We start from the raw sequence: 24,125 nt of genomic DNA, 5'->3' as shown, positions 1-24,125 counted from the left end.
TTTGACACAAACAGGGCCGGCCACCGAACGAAAACAGTTTACTTCCATCGCCAAAGAGGTGAAACTTTAAAAGAAAACTAGTCTGGCTCGTTTGGTCCGTTGGGCGAACTGTACGGACCAATCATGGCGCAGATAATATCCGCTTTCACAAAATCCATTATTTCCGTTAGTTTCAGTAATTTTACATTCTATGGAATTAGTTTAATGAAAAATTCCATTCAGATAGCGCAAAAATCTAATTTTTCATTCACTGTTACATTACAGAGATATGAGCGTTCAAAAAATTGGGTAAAGCTTCGGCCGAAAATTTTGAAACGATGCCCCTATATTGGAATGTTTGAAGTATTCTACTTCATAATATTTTTTTTCTAGGTATTCGTTCAGATTTTTGTTTATTTTTACCATCACAGATGGGAGAATCTTTGGTCAAGATCACAGGCCTGAATACGATAAAATTGGTTGGAAAATCCACATTGTGACAAATAATTTTTCATCTATACGTATTGCAATGTGATTGCCTATTATAACAGTCCCAACAATGATAATGAGCGGATGCATATTAAGTAAGGAATTCTTCTAATTCAATTTTTTTAATATATTTATTTATCTTAAAAAGGACTGTCTTGTTGCAGTTGTGGTTTAATTGTGCGTCAACGCGGATCGGACGTATGACGCCAACGACATCCTTCCTCCTTAGAACTTTATTTTTAATTACTAACGTATGGAACGTTGCATGGCCTTGTATCACTTTCGCCTGGTTTGTGGAAGCGTACCGCACATAGGAAACAATCAGATCGTATGTTTATAAAGATTTCATATAATTATATTATATTATATATGATTATAATCATTGTTTTCGTTATTTATTAAACTCGTACACATTTCAGTATCCAATTCAAAAATTTAGTTAAAAAACTGACGCTGATGCCATAGCCGATATTTTAAAATGTAGTCTGCATTAAAATTAGGTTTCGTCCAAATTTTTCTTCTTAGGGAGAAATGTAGCATAGCATCGGCTCTCTATCAATAAGGCAACTATAAGAATACAGCAAAATTAGGCTAAACACCCTATGTTCAAAGCATTCGTTTATCCAACACACTTCTCCAAAGTTTCGAAAATTGTTGTCTAAAAATCCCTAGGAAGGGGACGGGCATAGCGCAGTTGGCAAATCAATTGCCTTGTACGCAGCTCAGCTGGGTTCGATTCCCAACCCCGCACATAGGGTTGGAGATTTTTCCAAAAGAGATTTCTCTAACTCGGGAAAAGGCGAATGACCATAGGGTTAAAACCTCTATTATCAAAATAAAAAAAAAATCTCATGGAAAACTACAGCAGTTTTTTATGTGTTTTAAAAACCGTTCCACGAGAAAATAGAATTTAATGCCATTGGTGACACAAGCTACCCCGTTTCGCATCAGTAATACGGGAACTAGGCACAGAAAACGCAAACGGTGTTTGCATTTCCCTTTCCAAGGGTTCTGTTCCTGAGAAGATGAAAGAAAGTTTTTGCCCGCGTGTATTTCAAAGTAATTAAACGAAATTAAGGAAGCGTTTCTAAGGGATTACGGCACGACAGTTTGAAAGGACACTTTCACTAAGGAAACAATCGGCGATGGGGCGGGGCTTAATCCATTGTGCGTAACCATGGGTTTTGTTTTCATTTACACGTTTTGTCTGATCGGTTTTTTGTCATGTTTATTGTTGGTTTCGCGACTTGGTTCATTTTAGGTTATTCAGTACAATCGTGATTCGCTGGCTGGACACTTTTGAACTGGACCGCTTTTTAGTTGGACCTCCGCTAGTTGGACCATTGTACAACTAAAAAGCATCTGAACGTCAAAATCTCATGTCAAATTGACTTTGACAGTTTATCTAACAATCTTTTAGACAACTAATGTCTTCTTTGGAGAGTTTTTGACATTCGTCGGTTGGTTTTACTAGCGAATTAAATTCGTTAGTTAGACATGTGGCCCAACCAACGAATCACGTCTGTAGTACTAGGCTCCTTGCGGATACAGTTAACCTCACTTTTCTTGACAGTTCACTTGCACTGTTTACATGGACTTTTGTGGACGACTTGATTCACTCGAAGCAAATCGCAAAGAATTTTTCTAAGTCTATGTAAACAGTACAAGCGAACTGTCAAAAATGAACGCTCGAGTTCATATGTGACGTCATCGTAAAGTATTCAATTGAGTTCTGCAAGATGACGACACGAATGGACTCATGATGAATGAAGTTCATGTTTGACAATTCTCGGTGGTTTGTTTACTTTGTCAGTTGCGTGAGTTCGAGTGCCACGGGTGCTCGTCTGTTACATTCGATCACACGTACCTCCCATGTAAACAAACCCCCGAGAATTGTCAAACGAAGTTCATCCGGCTCATATTGTGGGGTTATGTCGGTTGGTGTAAAACCTAATCGTTGTACCATTGATTCATACTTTGAAGCAAAATTTAGGTATATTTTGGTTATGCATTCAATTTGCATTTATCGTTTTGTTTAAAAACAAATCAAAAAAATCACTTAATAGAAATCTCCCGTTTAAAAAAGTATTATTGAGTTCTTCGATGTGTGCACAAGATTAAATAAATTTAACATAAATTTGAGTACAATTATCTTAAGTTTGAGTACAGAAACAATGTATAGAAACTACCTTCTACTAGTTTTACCTCAATTCACCTTATTGAAAGATACTGCCAAATTGATCCGAAAGAACTCAATTTGAGGTTGTTTTTCATATCCGACTAGGATTCCTTCTACATAGCTATTTTCACCAATTTCAGCGCTTCTATCCAAATTTGTACTGCTACGGCAGGATGGGGATAGATCCATTCGCAGCAGCGTAAAGTTTTTAAAAAGCGTAAAACTGTCGACATTGCGAAAAAACACCCATCTTCTCATCTATCAACCGGTCGGGTCCGTTCCGTCCTTGTGTGCTTTTATTTCTAGTCGCACTGAGAACATCAAAGAGATTTTCTGTTTTTTCAACACGATCATTTCGTCACATCGCAACCGGTGTGCCTTCTCGGATGCCAGGACGCACAGTGATATTAAACAGTAAAATAAGCGGGTCAGGAGTATTTCCTCTGATTTTCAATGGTGTCGTCGTACTCAGGTGTCTTCAGCAAAGTTTCATAAGAATTTTTTATGCATTTTTGTAATTATTATTATTACGGTTGACGTTAACATCTGATTGTAATTTCGCTGTCCTTTTTTAATGACGCCATTGTCATGTAATTTTCATATCGCGCCAAATATTCTGTAATATTCGATGGGTGCCTTTTGTTACATACAATTCAATAGAAATTTACAGGTTTCGTTCACACTTTAATTGTTTTTAAGAGGATTACCATTTTAAACACATTTTATTCAACGTTCAAGAAATAGTTTTTTTTCCACTATCTTATGTAGCAGTTTTTGCTTTGAGAAAGGCAATATTTATCGAAATATTAAAAAAGAGGAAAATTATCCATGTGCTAGTAGGTATAGCTGAAAACCAATTTTGACATTTTTTTGGCAGCTGTTCTGGTCATAATAACAACTTGTAAAAGTAGCATTTAATGCTTCAGAATCAACTGCTAGCGCCATCGACGAGGAAGCTAATACCGATGACAACGACTTTACGCTCGTGATTCGTAAGGCTTTTTAAGAAAGGAGAAACATCTGATCGTGAACATGAAGATATCATAAAGCCAAATTTACACCTTTACGATTCGTTTCAGTGCCGGTTCTGTTCCGTGCACGGACGCTAATATTCTTTCATACAATTCAAATGCGACTATTCACACTTGTCCGGGACGGTTCCGTGCCGGACAGGTGTGAATGCTCGCATTTGATTTGTGGCGCTGTACTGCCTATGATCGCAACTCAGTCCCATAAAGATAGGAAATCCCATAGGAAATGGGAAAAATATGTGATCATGGATAGTGTATGCATCAGAAAAATGACTGAAAGTGAAAATAAGAAACAACTACAACTTTGTCGAATACTGCAACAAATTGATTCAATTTTGTTAAGAGTCGTCGAACAAGACTCGTTTCAAAAGATTCTATATTCCAAAAGATACTCTGTTGATTTCTCAATTAAAGTAAAATCCAACCATTTCTGTCTAATTCATGATATTATTCCAGATCAAGGGACTAACAACAGCGTGCCACATTGGCTTGCTTGCAAAAAAAGTTACAATTTCGCTATGCCCCCATCAGTAAAAATCTGAACTTCTGTACCACCGGGACATCGGTCGTGATTAATCGTCAGGCTCAGTCAGTCTGCTAGCTACTGATGAGGAGAATTCGAAACAGCAAAATCCTTCTTTACTCAAGTTAGGAATGTAACCGGTTTGCAAAAATTTGGGTTTAACCTAATTTGATATTATTCGGTTCTAACCAAAATTGCAAAGGTTCACGAGATAAGCTTAGAGTTGTTCTATATATTTCCGAGCAGGTAGATGAGTTTGTTTTATATGCGATTGTACGTTTTCATAAAATTACCACGTCTACATGTTAGCTCACAAAGTTGAGATCGACGGTGTAATCACCGACGCACTGCTTGAGTATGTTTATTTAAATACTGGGATGTATTATAATGTTTTAAAAAACCACAGAATTCTACTTTATCGCCTTTTTTGGTAAAAAAAGAAAAGCAAAAGCGTGGTACTAAGGTTCGTGGCATAATTTGACCTTCGGTTTCGAAAGGCTTTGTAACCAGGACAATTGCAGGGCTAATGCAACAATTCTACTGTTCACTGAGAACCTTTCATGGAACATACGACGAGAGTCAATTTTGTTTGTAATTTTGGGCAAATAGAAACGAAAGATGTGGAAACTGAAAAATGGGCATATATTTGATGGCTTATCAGTTGTAAAGTTAGAATGGAGAACTACTTTAGGCAGGTTCATTATGAGCATGATCGAAATCGAATAAGGTTCAAATTTTCTGTTCTAATCATATAACTGATGCTCAAGAGTATCAGTCTTTCAGTTGTCATATTTTTCGTTTCCCTTAGTCAACATTTTGCCGAACATAACTAACACAATCGATGTAAAATCAACATCGCTGATTCATTACGACCATCATAATGAATATTGTAATTAATGTCAGAATAAAAACTGTAATTTATGTCAGAAATGAAACCAGTATAAAATTACTTAAGTTTTTTCCCTTTTACATCATTCATTTAGTCCAGCATGACTGTCACAATTATTAATGTCTTTCTTCAATGTATTATAGTATGCAAATCGTACGTCTATCCAATCTTTACTGAATGTATGTGTTTCTTCTTTTGCCGTTGCTTTTTCGGCGACATTTGAGAACTCGAAAATATACAAACGACCGCATGGTAATAGAAACGCATTAGTATGCGCTAAATTTCAAACGCGCTAGCAAACGCGACAAACAAACGAGCACATGATAAAGAGATTGCTCACAATTACATACACATGCTTGAGTCTTTTGCGATAATTAAAACCGGTTGCTAATCCGATCGTTCATGTATACCTACACTACACTACTCATCTCGTGAGCGGCGATGAATTCAACGTGTTAGTACTGACGGATTAATAAACGCGAACTCAAGCGCTATCATATACAATCCCGCGCTCACACGATCATGTGTCATACTTGATCGAGAGCTCCCACCCCAAAATAGTTGCATGCAGTAGACACAATCAGGATCACGTCCCGCTGCAACTGTAGTGATTGATTCTGACAGGAAAACCTTGCAAGAATCCAGCTCCGGTTGGACCATTCTCAAAAAATCCATAGCGAAAATGTTTATTTGACCCAAGCATACAAAGTTTCGATAGAATTACTATTCTAACTTATTACTAGATGTTCTTACAAAACGTTGGCTACTTGACGAAAAATAAATATTTTTGCCAGAAATTCATGACCAAAATAAACAAATTGATACCTACAGCACCTGCTGATTTATTTTATTTCGTTTGATTTTCTTCAGCCAGCATTGTAGTATATTTTTCGTTTCTTTCCTGATGTGCGTTACTGGTTAAGCAGACGATGTTGAACACCATGTGGTAGTTTTGATTCTGTAGATGTAGAATAATTTGTAGAGGCACATGCGTAGAGGGTGTACCACCTGTATACCCTACTAACATCTAAGTGATCTGACCTTTATACGTACACAGGCTGGTCTGAACAATGGCATTTAAGTAAAGTTTCAGCTAAGATGGGATTGGTCAGATTACCTATATTCTCACATTTCAGAAGACTATCTAAAACATTTTATTGTGACATGCGATGTTTAATAGACTCCGCTTTCGTGTTTGGTACCAGGTGGGATAGTTATATTACAATTTTGTCCACATCCATGTGCCCGGACATCCAAACCCAAACATCGTCATACCCAGCGATTCGAGCAGGATACACATTGCAATGCCTTCCTGATCAAACTCTTTAACGATATCAGTATTACATTCTTTGTATGATGTAAATGAATAAAAGTAACCATAAACTTAAGTTCCGTTTCATCTTCAATGAATGTAATGAATGCCTCATGAACAGACGACGATATTTGGAGTTAACCGCTATAATGCCACTCAGAAGTGGGGTAACGTTTGAATTTCACTCTTTTTGGTACATTCGATTGTCACAGTAGGAATAGTAGCCACGATACCTTGCCTCCGCATAATATTCAAGCAATCGAAACGGGTATAACTGAGCATTAAACAGAACTTGCGCAGACTGAACAAATAGTTTTGAATTTTTTTTCCCTGTATTTAGTTATCAGATTTATCCTACGCGCGCCGCCCCTAAAACTCTGGAGCCCCTGGCCCCAGCCCAGCATGCCTATGCGTAAATACGGTACTAGCCACGAAAGTTTCGATTTCGTTAGGTGCTCCTCAGTAAAAATTGGGACTTCTGGTCCACTGGGACATCAGTCTCGACCAATCGTTTCTACTGTACAGATAAGTTGTTTGACATTGGATTTAGATTCTAGCTAACGGTCGTGTCGGTCTGTTAGCTACTATTGAGGTGAATTTGAAACACAAAAATGCAACTTTACTTAAGTTAGAGATGTGCTCGGATTGCATAAATTTAGGTTTAACATAATTTGAGATTACTCGGATGTGATCGAGATGGGCTTACAGTTGTTCCATATGTAGTTCAAAGCTGGGAAATGTGATTATTTCTGCTGTAAGATTTTCACAAGGTTACCATATCTACGTGTTGACCCACAATGTTTAGATCGACGGTGTAGTTACCGAAACACTGCTTGAGTATGTTTTATGGACCTTTTATTTAAGGCAAATAAAATACTGAAATGTAATATTATGTTCTATTGGCCGCACGGTTCAACGTTATCGATTTAGTTGGTAATATTGGGTAAATTTATAACTAAAAGAAATGAAAGATGTGAAAAATGAAAGACGGAGCGTATCAGTTTTCATTTAGAACTGAAACTAGACCTAGGCAGGTACATATTGGCACGCTCGAAACAAAATGAAGTTCTAGTTTACCATTCTATGTTTATAACCGATTGACTAAAAATGTCGTTTACCAAAAAAAAAAAAAAAAATCGACGTGAAATAGACATTGCTATTCATCAAAGTGGATCAAATATAATTATTTTTATATAACTGTTAGAACTAGATGCTTTTAAGAAGTTCGGGTATGTGCATGACATTTTGATATGAAAAACGACTGGAGATAGGTTTTTTATTATTTATTAGTCTATCGTAATAGTTAAAATGGGGTGTTTTAAGTGGCTCTAGAACCTATTTCATACACTGAAAACTATTTTAATTGCATATTATTGTTAATTAAAGTGTTGCATAAATAATGGTTTTGCGATTATGTTAAACTAAACATTTTTAAGAATTTTTTGCACGTTGAATTAAAATTTAACATGAGCAACGTACTAAAATGAACTGTAATAATTTTAGGGGTTGTTAAAAATATTTATCTTTCCCAACCTAATATGAAATGAAATCATTTTTTGACTTTTTGTGTAAATATTTCATTCAACTTTTTGGAAAACTTCTTATTTGGATCGTTCCAACCACCCTAATGAATGCTTTGATTTTAATTTGTTTAAACGTAACATAACTCGAATCCTTTCCCTTTGAACCATTTCGAAAATGTTTCGACTATAGTCCAGTCTTTGTTCAGACTTAATTAGAACATATTGAAAGGTAAATCGAACCGAAATGAGAAATGTGCTGGGATAAATTAAAAATTCGTGTTGAATACCCAGATGCCTTTTTCTGTATAAGTATCTATATCTAACTAAATTTTTCCACTCTTAGCTAAAGTTATGGAAACGTTGGATAAATAGACAAACTTCTGTTTTACTATACCAGATGACTGCATGCCGAACAAAATATCACCATTTTGTAGAAAATTGCGAATTTTGTTGATAAATTACAGCTTCCACTATTGTGTAAATTAAATCTGATCTCATTGGATATTTTTTCACTTTTGTAAAAACAAGGAAAAACAACTTACTTTCTCTGTCAAGTAATTGTTCTTCATCTGAAGATGAAAGATTTTTCATCCGAAATGTTAGCTATTTGACGCAATAAACCGTGAAAATCTTTCAATTTGTCTACTAATCCACTTTATTTGGTTAGATTTTTCCAGTGAGCATTATAGTACATTTTTCGTATCTTTCCCATTGAGCGTTGCTTGTTAAGCAAACGATATTGGAACCAATGTATTAGTTTTAACTGTTTTTAGAACTTTATGTGCAGGGTTGTCCATTAGGGCATTGCAAAAAAATTTTTTTTAGATTTTTTTTTTTTTTTTTAGAATTCTTATATTGTGACAAATGTCAAAGTAAGCTAAGATGCCAAATTTCACATCATTTGGACAATTTTAGACCCCCGCCCAATTCGCTTGAAATTTTTTGAAATTGGTAGTATGGGAAAACATGGAGGAAAAATACATTAAATGCTATAACTTTTGAGGTAGCAATCAGAAAATTACAATTTATATCTCTTTTGAAAGGAAATAATCTTAGTATTTGAATGGAGATATTCTTGTTTCTAGCAGAATACAGAAAAGTGGGGTACTGGGTCATTTTGGGCCCCAAAATTCCATATTTTTAATGATTTTTTCTAATGTGGAAAATCTCAGAAATCAAACGGAACCCTTTTGAGCTTAGTCAGAATACGAGAAGTTGGGGTTAAATGGCTTTTTGTCATTCATATTAAATTTTATCATTTTCTCATACATATATCTCTACTATTCTTCAATCAATTTTTATAAAACGTAACTTGTTGAACGTGGAAAATTCTGAGGAATAAAACAAAAATAAAAACGTAAGAGTTAAAATTCAGAAACATCAAACTTTTTGATATTTACTCTTCAAATCTCATTTTTTTCATTATTTGTCCTAATACCTTAACTTCCCCTATTTTTCTAGGAATGAAAGTTTTCTCAGGTGATCCCTAGCATATTTTACACTAAAAGTAGTAAATCATATAACAATTTTGATGTTAAATGGAATTAATATGTGCGATTTTATGATAAAAATGTGAAATCGACACTATATGTCAGATAATTTGATGTTCCTGAATTTTACCGGTAACGAATCTATTTTTGTTATAATTCTAAGCATTTTCTACGTTCAACAAGGTATAGTTTATGAAAATTGAGTGAAGAATAATAGAGATATATGCACGAGAAAATGATGAAGTTTAATATGAATGACAAAAGGCCATTTAACCCCAACTTCTCGTATTTGGACAAAGGTCAAAAAGGCTCCGATCAATTTTTGAGATTTTTTCGCATTAGAAAAACTACTATGTATGATTTGCATCACGGAACAGAAAAATCATTAAAAATATGGGATTTTGGGGACAAAATGGCCCAGTAACCCACTTTCCCGTATTTTCCTAGAAACAAAAATATCTCCATTCAAATACTAAGATTATTTCCTTTCAAAAGAGGTATAAATTGTAATTTTCTGATTGCTACTTCAAAAGTTATAGCATTTAATGTATTTTTCCTCAATATTTTCCCATACTACCAATTTCAAAAAATTTCAAGTGAAGTGGGCGGGGGTCTAAAATTGTCCAAATGATGTGAAATTTGGCATCTGAGCTTACTTTGGTATTTGTCACAATATGAGAGGGGGGCCTTTGAGAATACAAAAAAAAAATTTTTTTTTGCAATGCCCTATTTACCATCTGTACAGCGTACTAACATGGAGGTGATCTAACCTTTACACGTACATAGCAAGCTCTGATCATGGTGTAATGGGATTGGTTGAATATTCTACATTCCGGCCTCAAGAATAACGTTGAAAACACTTTATTGTGATACGTGTTGGTTAATAGACTAGTTTCAGAACCTGATGTCGAATCGGGTAATCATGCCTCGATTTTTTTTCTACGTCTGTGAACCCACGAATCTTGATGCTAATATCGTCATTTCCGGCATTGCGTGCAGGATGCACACAGTAATGCCTTCCGCTCAAAAGATCATTACACAAAACTATCAAAAGTTGTTCGAACTTGTTACAATTTTCTGATATTTTTGGTACTAACGAGACCTAATTTGTAACACAATTTGTTACGAAAATTGCATTCTGTTGTAATCTTATTATTTCAACATTTCGGGTAGGGTTACTTGGTCAAACTATTTCACGATATCAGTACGGCATTCCTTGTATGATTAAACTGGATAAAAGGGACCGTAAACCCAAGTTCCATTTTATATACAATAAATATTCCACCTCATGAACAGACGATAATGATTAAAGCAAACCGCTCTTTCGCGAAGCTAAGTAGTTGAAAATGTCGTAAAAATCATTCAAAACATATCAGAAATTAATCAAGAAATTGGGATACGAGGAGTATTTTTACAATATTATTCGAAATAACGAAATTATGAGCCAAGCTCGTAAAAAAATGAGTAGGAACAGTACCGTATGAAGTTGTGCACTAGAGTGACAGGAAAAAATAACCCCTATCGGCCCACCCCTGAGTCGATTTGTAGTCCCACCAGGAGTACTTGTTCCAAATTTGAAGCAAATCGGACAAGTCTAGCTATCGGACCAACGTGCCTGAAGTTTGTATGAGATTTTTCGACAATTTACAAGTAGAAAAGCCACTAGCATGCATTTTCGCCGCTAGGTGGCACTGTTCGAATCGTATTTTCACTATGAGTGAAAATAAGAAAGATAATTTAATTGTCTAGAATTTTGTCGAAGACTGCTAGTGAATCCGGTTTTGTTAAAAGAAGTTATTAAACTTTTAGCGAAGTGATGTCTGAGTCAGTTTTTCATGGGGCCTAGCATTGCATGATTGTGTATCAGTACTCGATTCGCACGAACTAAACATTTTTGTGAAACAACCGTTAGATTTAGCTCAATAGTATGTTCAGTAGACTTGTAGTAAATAATATAAGTCATGTTTTGGATAGAAAATTTTAGTTCCATATTGCACCGCACCGACTTGTCCGATTTGCTTCAAATTTGGTGCAAGAGCTCCTGGTGGGACTAGGAATCGAATCAGGGGTGGGCCGAATGAGTTTTTTTTTTAAATTCTCGACAAACATATGATTACGGCCTAAAAGCCAACTGTCAAAATCCACTTTGAATGGAAATTCCAGACAAGCCGTTACTAGTCGAACACAGTTCACAACAGTTTATGAAAGAGAAAACTTTTCTCTTTCGTTTATTATCAACATCTGTGATTGGCGTGTAACGGTTTGTCCGGAATTTCCATTCAAAGTGGATTTTGACAGTTGGCTTTTAGGCCGTAATCATATGTTTGTCGAGAATTCATTATTTCTCTGGGCAGTCTATTGTGCACAATTTATAATATTCTTAACTAACTATTATTAGGAAAAGTTGTATATTTTCGAATAGGGTTGACGAGTAGATGACGGAAATCAGTATTTTAGTCCATTTTGAAATCCAAAATGGTGACTTCCGGTTCACGGTTCAACAATATGTGTATTTTCGGAGTAGGATTGACGAGTAGATATAGGAAATTGATGGTTTAGAGCATTTGAAATCCAAGATAACGATTTCCTGTTCAGGAAAGTATAAACTCAATCATATGGGTCGAAATGGAATTGACGAGTTGAACCTTATAAACGCAACATGGGCATTTTCAGAATGGAATTGGCGAGTGGATGACGGAAATCGATGTTGGAAACCATTTTGAAATCCAAAAAAACAGTTCCAACAATAGCAATATAGTTAAGATTTTAAAAAGTTTTGCTCAACTGAGAGTCGCCATCTTGAATTTCAAAATGACGTTCCTCATCGATTCCCCGCAATTTATTTGTCAAACCCGTTCCAAAAATATCCAATATCTGTCATGTACTTATCAAGTGAGTTGCGAGAATATCTTGATTCACTTCACTTACATTTTGGGACCATTCATAAATTACGTAACGCAAAAATTGCCCATAATTGACTCCCCCCTCCCCCCATGTAACAAATTGTCACAAATTTCTTCATCCCCCCCTCCCCTGTTACGTAACAAATTCCTAGAAAAATTTTTTTTCTTCGGTGAAAACATGTTACGTAACGATCTAGCTGACTCCTCCTCCCCCTATGTCACAACATGTCACAACTTGTTGTACCCCCTCCCCCCCCCTAAAAGCGGTACGTAATTTATGAATGGTCCCTTTGATCGGTTCATTTTATCTGCTATTCTTTACAGTGATTACCAACTACGCTATGCTCTCCCCTACTATAAATATTATAAATGACATTTTCAGCACCAAACTAATGGTTATTTAGAGTTGCGATAAAATAAGCCGATCGGAATATTAAAAATAAAAACTAACAAAGCTACCATTTTTGTGCATTTTTTTAATTGCTAAAAAGACCTAATTTATAACACAAATTGTTTCGAAAATTTCTTAATGTTATAATCTTGTAATTTTTTCTGATCGAGAAAAAAACTGGGTTCTAATTAATGCAGTTTCATGAAACTTCTACGAACTCTCAAGCACGAGAATGTCACAGAAAGCCAGGAATGATTTTTGACCGCCTTTTAACGCTCTGAGACCACTGTGAAACTGGGTAGCAACCCGCAAAAGAAGCTGACGATTGCTCGTCGTCCGATATGGATTGAATCGAAGTAGTATCCAGGTCCCGTTCACGGCGGTCGGTGGTTGGTAACTAGGGAATAAAAGCCATTTGAAAGCATTTCTTTGCAATTCGATAAACTGGAGAAATATTTTTCCTGCGGTCTGACAACGATGAGGAAAGATTTCGGAACAAGCCGTAGACAAACGAGCAGAAGTTTCGATTTATACTTCCTGCTGTTGGTTGGTAGGTCGGTTGGTGGGTGATAGCAAAGCAGAACGGAAAAACATTTTCTTTCTTCTCGTGGAAAATTGGAACAGTTGACGGAAGCATTCAGTCTCGCAGCATCCATAGCAACGAACGCGGCCTTGGAAATGAAAACACGTAAACGTTTATTTTTGACCGTGTCAGGTCTTAACGTGCCACCGGCGAAGCCATCTTCGATGCTGATCAAATTTGACACCTCGTTGGTTTTTATAATAACATTGAAATAAAACGTGATAATTTCTTCGACTGTAATCTTTTATTGGGCGCCGCAGTCGAAATCAAGTTTTCTTTTTGAAGTACGAGCGTCTTTTATAACTCTGGTTGGAACTGTGTCTGTGATCTTTGACAACATTATAATCGCCATTTGATTGCACTCTGTTGTTGGTATTTTCGCACACTCCTCCGACGACACGTGTAGACTCTCTTCGACCAACCAATAAAAGCAGCTTCTTCAACAACGGATGGTGTTGGGTAAATATTTTCTCGGACAATATCTCGTCACGACCCCAAGTAGGATCCTTCCTGGCATCGTCTCTGAGAACTGAGCGTTCGTTGATTGGATCGGAAGTGAGAAGATTAGCATGAGCCGGTAGCATCGGTATACTTGGTGTAACTATAAGTAAGTCAAATAGATCCTGCTTGATGATATCTGGTCTCTGTTTTTCTTCCTATCTGGTTCGTGCGAATGTGTTATAGGCCGTTTTTTATCGATTATGGAAGGAAACAGCTTAGGTTGCTATACATTCAGTGTCGGTTTGTGGGAGAAACGTCTTTTTATCGATTTTATTCAACCGTCAGTGGGTGATGTGGCTGCAATCAAAAGCGACCAGATCCATTTGGTTTAGAGAGCAGAGGCGTTACTCCATTAGTACATAAATACAAATAAGCTAGGTGAAACTTTTGATAGGTGTTGTTTGTAGTATAATAATTAAATATCACATTTCTAGATTGTGTTGAACAACTGAACTTTATATTTTTACTATACAAACTCTTCTATTTGTTTCATTTCAGTTAACTGCAAAGCGTTGGCTAACAGAAAGGTGAGTATTCAGAGTATTATCATTTATAAGACGATATTATCAAACTGAATCATGATTAAGAAGGCATTCACGTGTTTGCATTCGACCGGAACGGTTGTGTTTTTGCTGTCGAACCAATCGGTCTACCATCATGCGAAATATAGTTAAGAGGACTTTATAACGGTACCGTTAGTTGAGTAGCCAGCGTAACTGCTTTTCACCTCATCCTGGGTTTGAGTTCAATCCCAGCCGGATTGTCTGAGTTGAAAAACCTTTGGTCTTTGTACCCGGTTCATGTGTTGATGGGTTGATATGTAGAGTCCAGATGGTAAAGTCCCCTCTCTGATGTCAGCGATAGGCACTCAGTGTGGACGAAAGCCGCCGGAAAATAAATATCACGATTTCGTACTAAAATGAGCCGCGGTTTTGTACTATTTTTTGCTTCGTTCAACGTCACACCAATTAGCTTTATCAGTTTGGCCAGAAAGACATATTCAAGTAGTATCTGCCATAGTTCGCTTCGTTTCACTTAATCGTACGTTTAATTGAAATCCATAAACGAATCAGTTTGGAAACTGTATTCCTAGAATATATCCAGGATTTGCCTGCAGAGTTAAGATCTGCTCAGTCGTTGATTGTTCTTTTCGAAACCAGGGGCGACATTATGAAACCATTTCGAATCGACTTTTTCATACAAGCTTGCATACAATAAACCTTTTGTTTCGAGATGCGTAATGTCACCCCAGCTTTGGCACTCGCTGACAAATGATTAGACCAAAGATTGCACTTGCAGTCTGCTAAACGGAACATGGGAGTATTTCTTTTTTGCGGGATTGAGGATCACTTTGCCTGGATAGCTACTAAACTGTAGTTTGTAGACCTTCTTGAGGTTGTCTAACCAGTTCGATGACCTTTAAACTTCTCTTACCCAGATCATCCCGATAACGTAGTGAATTGCTTCGCACAGCTGGTCACTCCAGACTTCCGGTCTTTCCAACGACCTTACCATTTCTCAGCACTGGAAACGTTTTCACACTTCGCCTGCATGAATCACTATAAGATCCAAGTCTGCATGTTAGGCTCGTATAGCGATTTTTGGAGCCGGATGGATGCATGTTACTACTTCCTGATGGCTTTTCAAATCGACATTTTTGCTTACACACTTTTAAAACTTTACTCGGATGTCAGTTCTCAGTAGGTTATTCCATCAATTTCAATAATTTTTGCGTTCAGTCTGATTTGTTTCCATTGGTGCAGTGCTGCCAGAGACAGTTTCAGGGAACGGCAAAATATTTGAAGGATATAGACTCATTTCTGAAAATCAAATTTCCTTCTTTCTCTAGTTTATCCAATCCTGTTTATGAATTTTACAGATTTGTCAATCAAACAAATTAACACTTTTATATATTGTTTATTGATTGAATATACGATGTATTGCGCTACTTTATCTGTTAAATTACCTGTTTTTGGTAGAATCATCTTTTTCAATACATTCACGTCTGCCAACATCCTTCAATACTTTGCTTATAACTTCCTTAATCTCACCCTTAAATGTACCGCATTTTGAATACCTCAATAACTTACTGCTGAAAAAAAATATCATAATCAATATTTACTCTTAGATCCAACTCCCAATGGAAGGGGCGATGAGTCGGTGGCATTACATTAAGTAAGTACTATTTCAACGTTTCTCGTCCTATTCCAAGAATCAGTGAACATGACTTTAACCGACGTTGACTGTTTTTCTGCTGTGAGATTCATGAGGGTTGTAGATATAAGGTGCTTTTGAAAAGGTAATATGGAGTGAGAACGAGAAAGAGATGAGAAAGCATGAGTTCGCCAAAAAAAAATTCTCAGATGATTATTCAAATGCACTTGATGCTCATCGATCTGGCATTAACAAAGATTTGTTTCACCATTGAAAATCTTCATCATTTCGGGATCTCGACAATATTAATTTTGTTGGAAGTTTCCACATTTTCTTGGTTGCCTGCAAATCTTTGCTTCATTTTCCACATTGATGACTATCAATTCAAAATCATTGAATTTGGCATGTTTGAATATTGGATGACCACGAGTGCATTAATACAATTCTGTGATTAAGCGATATGGTAAAGTAGAGGTACACTTCGGCTCATCACAGCGGCTGTTGATTTCAAATATTGCCGTGTCTGTCCCTCTGTTTGCGAGATGGAACCATTTTGAAAGATGAAATTGGATTTTAAGTTGTTGGATTGACATCCTTTATACAGTTTCGTCCTTTTTTAAAAGTATGGTAATTTCTTCGGAAAATCGGCAAAAGGTATACAGTGAAGACTCGTTTTAATCAGCCCCTTGATTAATTTTAGGCTAATAAAATGGGGACAGTGATAAAAGCGGGATATATATTTTTCTTTCTTTTTAATGAACCGAAGCTATTAAAACATTCTTCTTCAGTCCCTAGATATTCACAACCCTTTCTGATTATTTACTTTTAATTTAGTATTTAATTAAGCGGGTCTGACAGTGCAAAATAAAAATAAATGAATGTTTGTTTTTACATTTTTCGGATCTCTAAGATAAGTAAAATATGCTCAAGAAAGGATTTAGTCGAATTCAACTTGATTCGTCTGCTAGAGCCCATTAAACTACCAACTATAAATTTTCATATGAGGCTGACAAAATCGGTTCAAAAAGCTGATAAAATCGGGGGTAGAATAAACGGGGGCAGATAAAATCGGATGCTGATAAAATGGGATCTTCACTGCACTTGCTTTATTAACAATAAAAATTATGAATAACTCAATGCCTTCTCAATTTACTTTCACTGATTACAAAAAAAGAAATTCTGTTTGATGTCATGGGGCAATTTTTCTGGCCCAACACTACATATAAATTATGTATCCTTGAAGAACAGCGTGTTCAGTAACGTGTCTATATTGCTTCCTTGTGTGACTCCTGATTTATTGCTAAACTACGAAGGAACACGAAGATCTAGGTACCATTTTTCCAAACAAAAAAAATCCGTCTATTCAGCCCTTAAATTTCCATCCTTTGCATTTCAGTGATCTAGGTAAATTCCTCCTCTCACGAAAAGCAGATTTTCGGATTTTTGACAATTTTATTTCATCCCTTGAGGTCGTCCCAGCCTTCGTATTGAAACCAGTATTTTCAGGAAACCCACAGTAAACGAAATAAGAGTACAACTAGCACAAGTTCAAGTAAAAGTGGTGATTCAACCACTTTCGTTAAATTTCAGCCTGTTGAGAAGCGTCAATTCTAAGTTGTTGACCAGTTGATTGAATTCCAATATCTTAATGCAGCCTTTGAAGGGTTAGTACCACAGGCTCAATCTTAGTTGAAATACCTATTGTTTTCACACAAAGAAGTCACTTAAGACAATTTTTTCTTTGTTTTATTCGCTAAAAATCTATGTCATTATTTCGAAAAACTGAACGATGAACTGTGCGGCGAATCCGTCTCCGAGAAGGCTGCAAATGTCACCGAGCAGATAACTGTACGGCCAGGTGCTGCTGGAACTCGATGGATTTGTCTTGATTGCCGATGGAACGTACGGGAAAAACAACTTCAAATAAATCCAACGGCTCGCGGTTTCTTGCAGATTAAAGTCTGTTTCTGATAATAATGATTTGGCAAGGGAACTGTTCCTGTGGTAAGCAAATCAACATCAGCAGTCTCACGATGGCCCAATTGCATTATGGCCAAATCTAGCCAGCTGCCGTAATTTGAAAACTGTACTAGCCTCGCCATTGGCTGTCACGATAATAAACTACGGATAAAATACTTATTCTGATCCGCACTAAAAGTTAAGCGGTATGAGATTCCGCTGTCGAGAGCATGTCGGATTCCGAACACATATAGCTCAATCAATCACATAAGTCTGTACTACGCTACGCTATGCCTGCAATGTGTACAATTCCGTAAAAATTTGCAAAAAGTGAGATTTTTCTAAAAATCTGTATGCGAGTATGCTTTAATATTTTTGCATGATCTGCGACCATCCAATACGACACACAGTCAGTAATACCATTATCCGAAGTAAAATCGGTTGACATAATTGTAACTTGAGGAAAAGATGTCAACAGCACAAGCTACATCCGACACCTCCAAATCAATAGCCAGCACCATTATTGAGGCAGCTAATATTAAAGGAAGGCTAGTATACACTTCTGATCCGTAACATGGAAACACAAAAAGGAATCCCAAGTAACAATTGAAGTTTTATAGCACGCTGCAAGTGCAATCTAAGTTTTATGAGTGGCTATAAAACTACCATAAAACCTCAATTGTTACTGAGGATACCCGGTCACGAATACCATGCCGACATTAACGATGACGATAACGGCAACAAGAGTGAAATGAATGACTCCTAAGATCCCGATCAGAATCAATAAACAAGATTATAAGGGAAAACCAATTAGTAACAAAATGCGTTGTTAATAAGGTCTCGTTAGTTTTCGGGTCTGACACTCTAATCGGGATACAGTAGGCGAGGAAGCACATGTTTCTCGGAGGTAAACGAAGTTATGCACGCGCAATGAAAGTTTCGCGTGCACGATCTGTCGGACTCCCACCCACATTGTTGTTTTTGTTATATTTTTATATATTGTAAATATATGACAAACTCACGGCTATGTTGAAATAGTTAGTTGTTCCACGTCAAATAAACAAATTTAACCCTCAAAAAGGCAACGGAAATATTTCCATTCTAATACTAAGATTAATTTCTTTAAAAAGAGGTATAAATTGTAATTTTCTGATTGCTACTTCAAAAGTTATAGCATTTAATATATTTTTCCTCCATATTTTCACATAGTACCAATTTCAAAAATTTCAAGTGAAGTGGGCGGGGGTCTAGAATTGTCCAAATGATGTGAAATTTGGCATCTGAGCTTACTTTGACATTTTTCACAATATGAGAGGGGAGGGACTTTGAGAATTCAAAATAAAAGTTTTTTGCAATGCCCTACTGCCTAGTCCTAGTTTCCCGTTCTAAGTTTATATATAATTCGATCTAGAATACCTATCCGTCTTTCAATGTCAATCCATTCGTTTCTCTTAGTCTTAAATTTGCCGAAAGTAACCAACAAAATCGATACAGTAGAACCTTGCGGCAATTGAAACATGGTATCACAAGTTTAACAATCGCGAAATTCCTTCTTCATTGTTTAGAATCTTGTATTCTGTTTTAACTTCTCTATTTGGTTCTTTTGTTGGTTCATTCGGCGCTGTCTTTCGGCCTAATTACTACTCAGTCTTACAACCATTCGGCCTAATGAGCATTCGGCCTAATGACCATTCGTCCCAATGACCATTTGACCTAACGGCGTTCGGTCTAATGACCATTCGGCCTAACGAACATTCGGCCTAATGATCACACGGCATAATGACCATTCGGCGTAATGACCACACGGCATAATGACCATTCGGCCAAATGACCATTCGGCCAAATGACCATTCGGCCAAATGACCATTCGGCCAAATGTCCATTCGGCCAAATGACCATTCGGCCAAATGACCATTCGGCCAAATGACCATTCGGCCAAATGACCATTCGGCCAAATGACCATTCGGCCAAATGACCATTCGGCCAAATGACCATTCGGCCAAATGACCATTCGGCCAAATGACCATTCGGCCAAATGACCATTCGGCCAAATGACCATTCGGCCAAATGACCATTAGGCCAAATGACCATTAGGCCAAATGACCATTCGGCCAAATGACCATTCGGCCAAATGACCATTCGGCCAAATGACCATTCGGCCAAATGACCATTCGGCCAAATGACCATTCGGCCAAATGACCATTCGGCCAAATGACCATTCGGCCAAATGACCATTCGGCCAAATGACCATTCGGCCAAATGACCATTCGGCCAAATGACCATTCGGCCAAATGACCATTCGGCCAAATGACCATTCGGCCAAATGACCATTCGGCCAAATGACCATTCGGCCAAATGACCATTCGGCCAAATGACCATTCGGCCAAATGACCATTCGGCCAAATGACCATTCGGCCAAATGACCATTCGGCCAAATGACCATTCGGCCAAATGACCATTCGGCCAAATGACCATTCGGCCAAATGACCATTCGGCCAAATGACCATTCGGCCAAATGACCATTCGGCCAAATGACCATGCGGCCAAATGACCATGCGGCCAAATGACCATTCGGCCAAATGACCATTCGGCCAAATGACCATTCGGCCAAATGACCATTCGGCCAAATGACCATTCGGCCAAATGACCATTCGGCCAAATGACCATTCGGCCAAATGACCATTCGGCCAAATGACCATTCGGCCAAATGACCATTCGGCCAAATGACCATTCGGCCAAATGACCATTCGGCCAAATGACCATTCGGCCAAATGACCATTCGGCCAAATGACCATTCGGCCAAATGACCATTCGGCCAAATGACCATTCGGCCAAATGACCATTCGGCCAAATGACCATTCGGCCAAATGACCATTCGGCCAAATGACCATTCGGCCAAATGACCATTCGGCCAAATGACCATTCGGCCAAATGACCATTCGGCCAAATGACCATTCGGCCAAATGACCATTCGGCCAAATGCCAAATGACCATTCGGCCAAATGACCATTCGGCCAAATGACCATTCGGCCAAATGACCATTCGGCCAAATGACCATTCGGCCAAATGACCATTCGGCCAAATGACCATTCGGCCAAATGACCATTCGGCCAAATGACCATTCGGCCAAATGACCATTCGGCCAAATGACCATTCGGCCAAATGACCATTCGGCCAAATGACCATTCGGCCAAATGACCATTCGGCCAAATGACCATTCGGCCAAATGACCATTCGGCCAAATGACCATTCGGCCAAATGACCATTCGGCCAAATGACCATTAGGCCAAATGACCATTAGGCCAAATGACCATTCGGCCAAATGACCATTCAGCCAAATGACCATTCGGCCAAATGACCATTCGGCCTAATGACCATTGGTTCTAATGACCACACGGAATAATAACCATTCGACCTGATGGCTTTCGGTCTAATGACCCAGCATCGAAAAAGTTAGGCTTGATTCCACTATCTCCCGGTGAAACCATCCGGAATTTGATTCAGAATCCTGAATGGAGTCAGTATAGATTCCAGCTCAAATGCAAGAACCGATTCTGAAAACGATTGAATCGGTTGTTGTATTTGAGTTGTATCCATACTGACTCCATTCAGAATTCCGAACCAATTCCGAAATGGGGTTAACCAGGTTGAGGCGGTGACTAATTTGCGTGGTTAGTGATTTGATTGTTTTTCGAAGGATTATATTCTTTCCGAATTATCTGAAAACTATGCAAGAATGTGGGAAATAGGAGCAAGTTCAGGCTTTGGACGAATCCAGGATCAACAATTTTACTCCACTAAACGATACAGATAAGTTTGCTCAAAAGTCGATGATTCGGCAAGGCATCTGCAGCTATGGATGGAAAGTTAACATTTTCATCACTAGAGTGACTATGAATGTACAATTTTTCAATACAGGGCGAAACGGTTCTTTAAAACTACGCTGTACAAAGATCTAAATCAGATGGTAGCCTGTGTTATAATGCTTATTGATTACTAGGGAAGTATCGAATTTTTAAATTTATTAATTCATCAATTTGTGCATATTTTCAATTTTCAATTGTAAATTGGAGACATGTGCCCAAACCACAGACCAACACAACCCCATTGGAGTTGCAGAAGCGCTCATAGATATCATAGATATCCGTTAAAGTACTTCTACAGCGAGAAATGTGGGTAAATATTTAACCGAAAGCAAAAAAAAATAAAATTGAAGAAAAGACTGATTTTATGCAGCCAAATTCTTTACGTTAATGTAAAAAATTGTCACATATGAGAAAATATGTCTCGAACAGAGACGCCAATATAAAGCATCTGAGAGATAGAACAAAAATGTTGTATGATTGTACATACAACATGTACATGTACATAAGCCAGCAATTTGCCTTCTGCACCCGTACTGTATAGCTTGCTATTGAAACGAGCTGTTTAACCGAGCTATAACGTCTTTAAAAGAATGCTTTCTGCACTGGTTTAAACTTTTCTTCAACTTAAGCTCACTTTCGCAAATTTTGGTATGCTTACCAAATGCTATCTTCATAATAGGGTTCATCTTTTTCGGTACAAAATTTACATTGTGGATCTAGTACCATTCCAACATGCTTCGAAGTGTGTTGCAGGATGCTGGATCAAGCTAAAACTTCTGATTGCACTTTCTCTCTCTCTCTCGTATACTTTATTGTTTATTGATCCAGAAATGATTTAGAGCGTGCTAGTTTCACCGCATCTACAAATCACCTGCCAGATCATAATGTTTATTTGTCAAAAATCCACATTTTGTTTTTTCAAACTTACTCTGGAATTCGGTCTTGATTGTTGAAATATTTAATATTTTCAACACAAGATCTGCTATCTATCACGATGAAAGTCTATTTAGAGTGTAACTGTGTGTACAGTTTCCGGACATAAGTTTTTGTGATGACAATTCGGTTTGTTGTCTCTAGCACCTTGTAAAAAATGTTGACAAAACTGGTAGGCAAATATTTTTTTTTCTTTGTTGTTGTTTCAGAACATATTCCATTAAGAGAATTTTCCAAAAGTCAACTGCAATATGAATTGTTATAAGACATTCCCTTAATTATATTGAACACTACCATCAATGGTATCTTAATTTGAATAAACGAGAAAGGCATAATTGCACCAAATGCTTGAAATAAGTCATTAAATAAGTCGTTTACCCTCTACATTAAAAAGCTTCAGTTTATTTATTTCAACAATTTTCTAAACCACTCCCGAACCATAACCTAGACCCAGCATCCCGCCCGTCGACACCTTGCCCTGCATTGACGTCATAAGTTGAATCTTTCATTGCAAATTTTCCACCTGGCATTCGTTTCCGTTCCATGCAACATCTTTTCACAGCGTTCAGATTCACATAAGCAGAGCAGAGGGAGGCAGGATGGCAGTGCATTTCGCGGTTCGGGCGGTAATATTTTCCTCGGGAACTGGAGCATGAATAAAATGTTTCATTCCCCGACCACAGTTCGTTTCGCGGGCAACAGTGAATAGTAAGATGCTCTACGGTTGGCAAGGTTGGATGGAAATCACAAGGTAGGTTGTATCGGTAGAAGCCGGTCATTTATTTCCGCTGTTGGCTAGATTTAGGGTTCGAATTCCATAGGAAACAAATATTTTGAAATTAACTCACATATTTTAATAGTCCAAACGCTGACGATGTCTAATATTGTTTGACCCAAGTAAAAATGCAATCGATAACACGATGCACTTCTACAGTAGACAACATTAACTTAATTAATTACCGGTTAGTAGATAAAGATGCATTCAAAATGTCAACTTCCTCTTTTCCCTATACCATCAATTCAGGGAAGGCTACAATTAACAAAAGCCCCAAAACCCCTATGCCGAACGCCCTGTTTCGTTGGTTGGTAAATTTTCGGTTATAAAGTTGTCCTGCTGATGCCGGCCGGTCGGCCGAAACACAGAAAACGTTGACCAACGTCGGATATATGTGATGTCCAATAAAATACTTGCTAGTCCTGTGTGTGCGTAGCCTCGGTGCTGCAGCTGACAAGTGTACTCTTCTAAATGGGAAAACTTCTCGGCCTCCGGCAGGATGGCAAACCGCACGGCATCCTTTTCATCCCCGAGGATTCCCCATCATTCCCTCGGGGAGACGAAAAGTCAGCCAGCAGTCAGCAAGGTACCCCCATCATCCGACAAGCAAGGGTCCTGGCAAGGCAATGATTTGGAAAATTACTT

At 37.6% G+C, this 24,125-nt stretch overlaps 1 protein-coding gene across 5 annotated transcripts in view; it reads left to right on the top strand.

Moving 5' to 3' along the window:
- LOC131685527 (high affinity cGMP-specific 3',5'-cyclic phosphodiesterase 9A) overlaps window positions 1–24,125 on the top strand; it is a 580,386-nt gene that overhangs the window by 336,406 nt on the left and 219,855 nt on the right. For all 5 annotated transcript variants that reach the window (XM_058969320.1, XM_058969322.1, XM_058969321.1 and 2 more), the window contains one exon: window positions 14,292–14,320. The gene's annotated coding sequence lies outside the window, so the exon portion shown is untranslated. The remainder of the gene's footprint in view (window positions 1–14,291; window positions 14,321–24,125) is intronic.

The sequence above is a fragment of the Topomyia yanbarensis genome, chromosome 2, assembly GCF_030247195.1.
Source record: "Topomyia yanbarensis strain Yona2022 chromosome 2, ASM3024719v1, whole genome shotgun sequence".
Classification (NCBI taxonomy): Eukaryota; Metazoa; Arthropoda; class Insecta; order Diptera; family Culicidae; genus Topomyia; species Topomyia yanbarensis.
The sequence above is the reverse complement of the archived record's forward strand: the minus strand, read 5'-3'. Positions and strand labels throughout refer to the sequence as shown.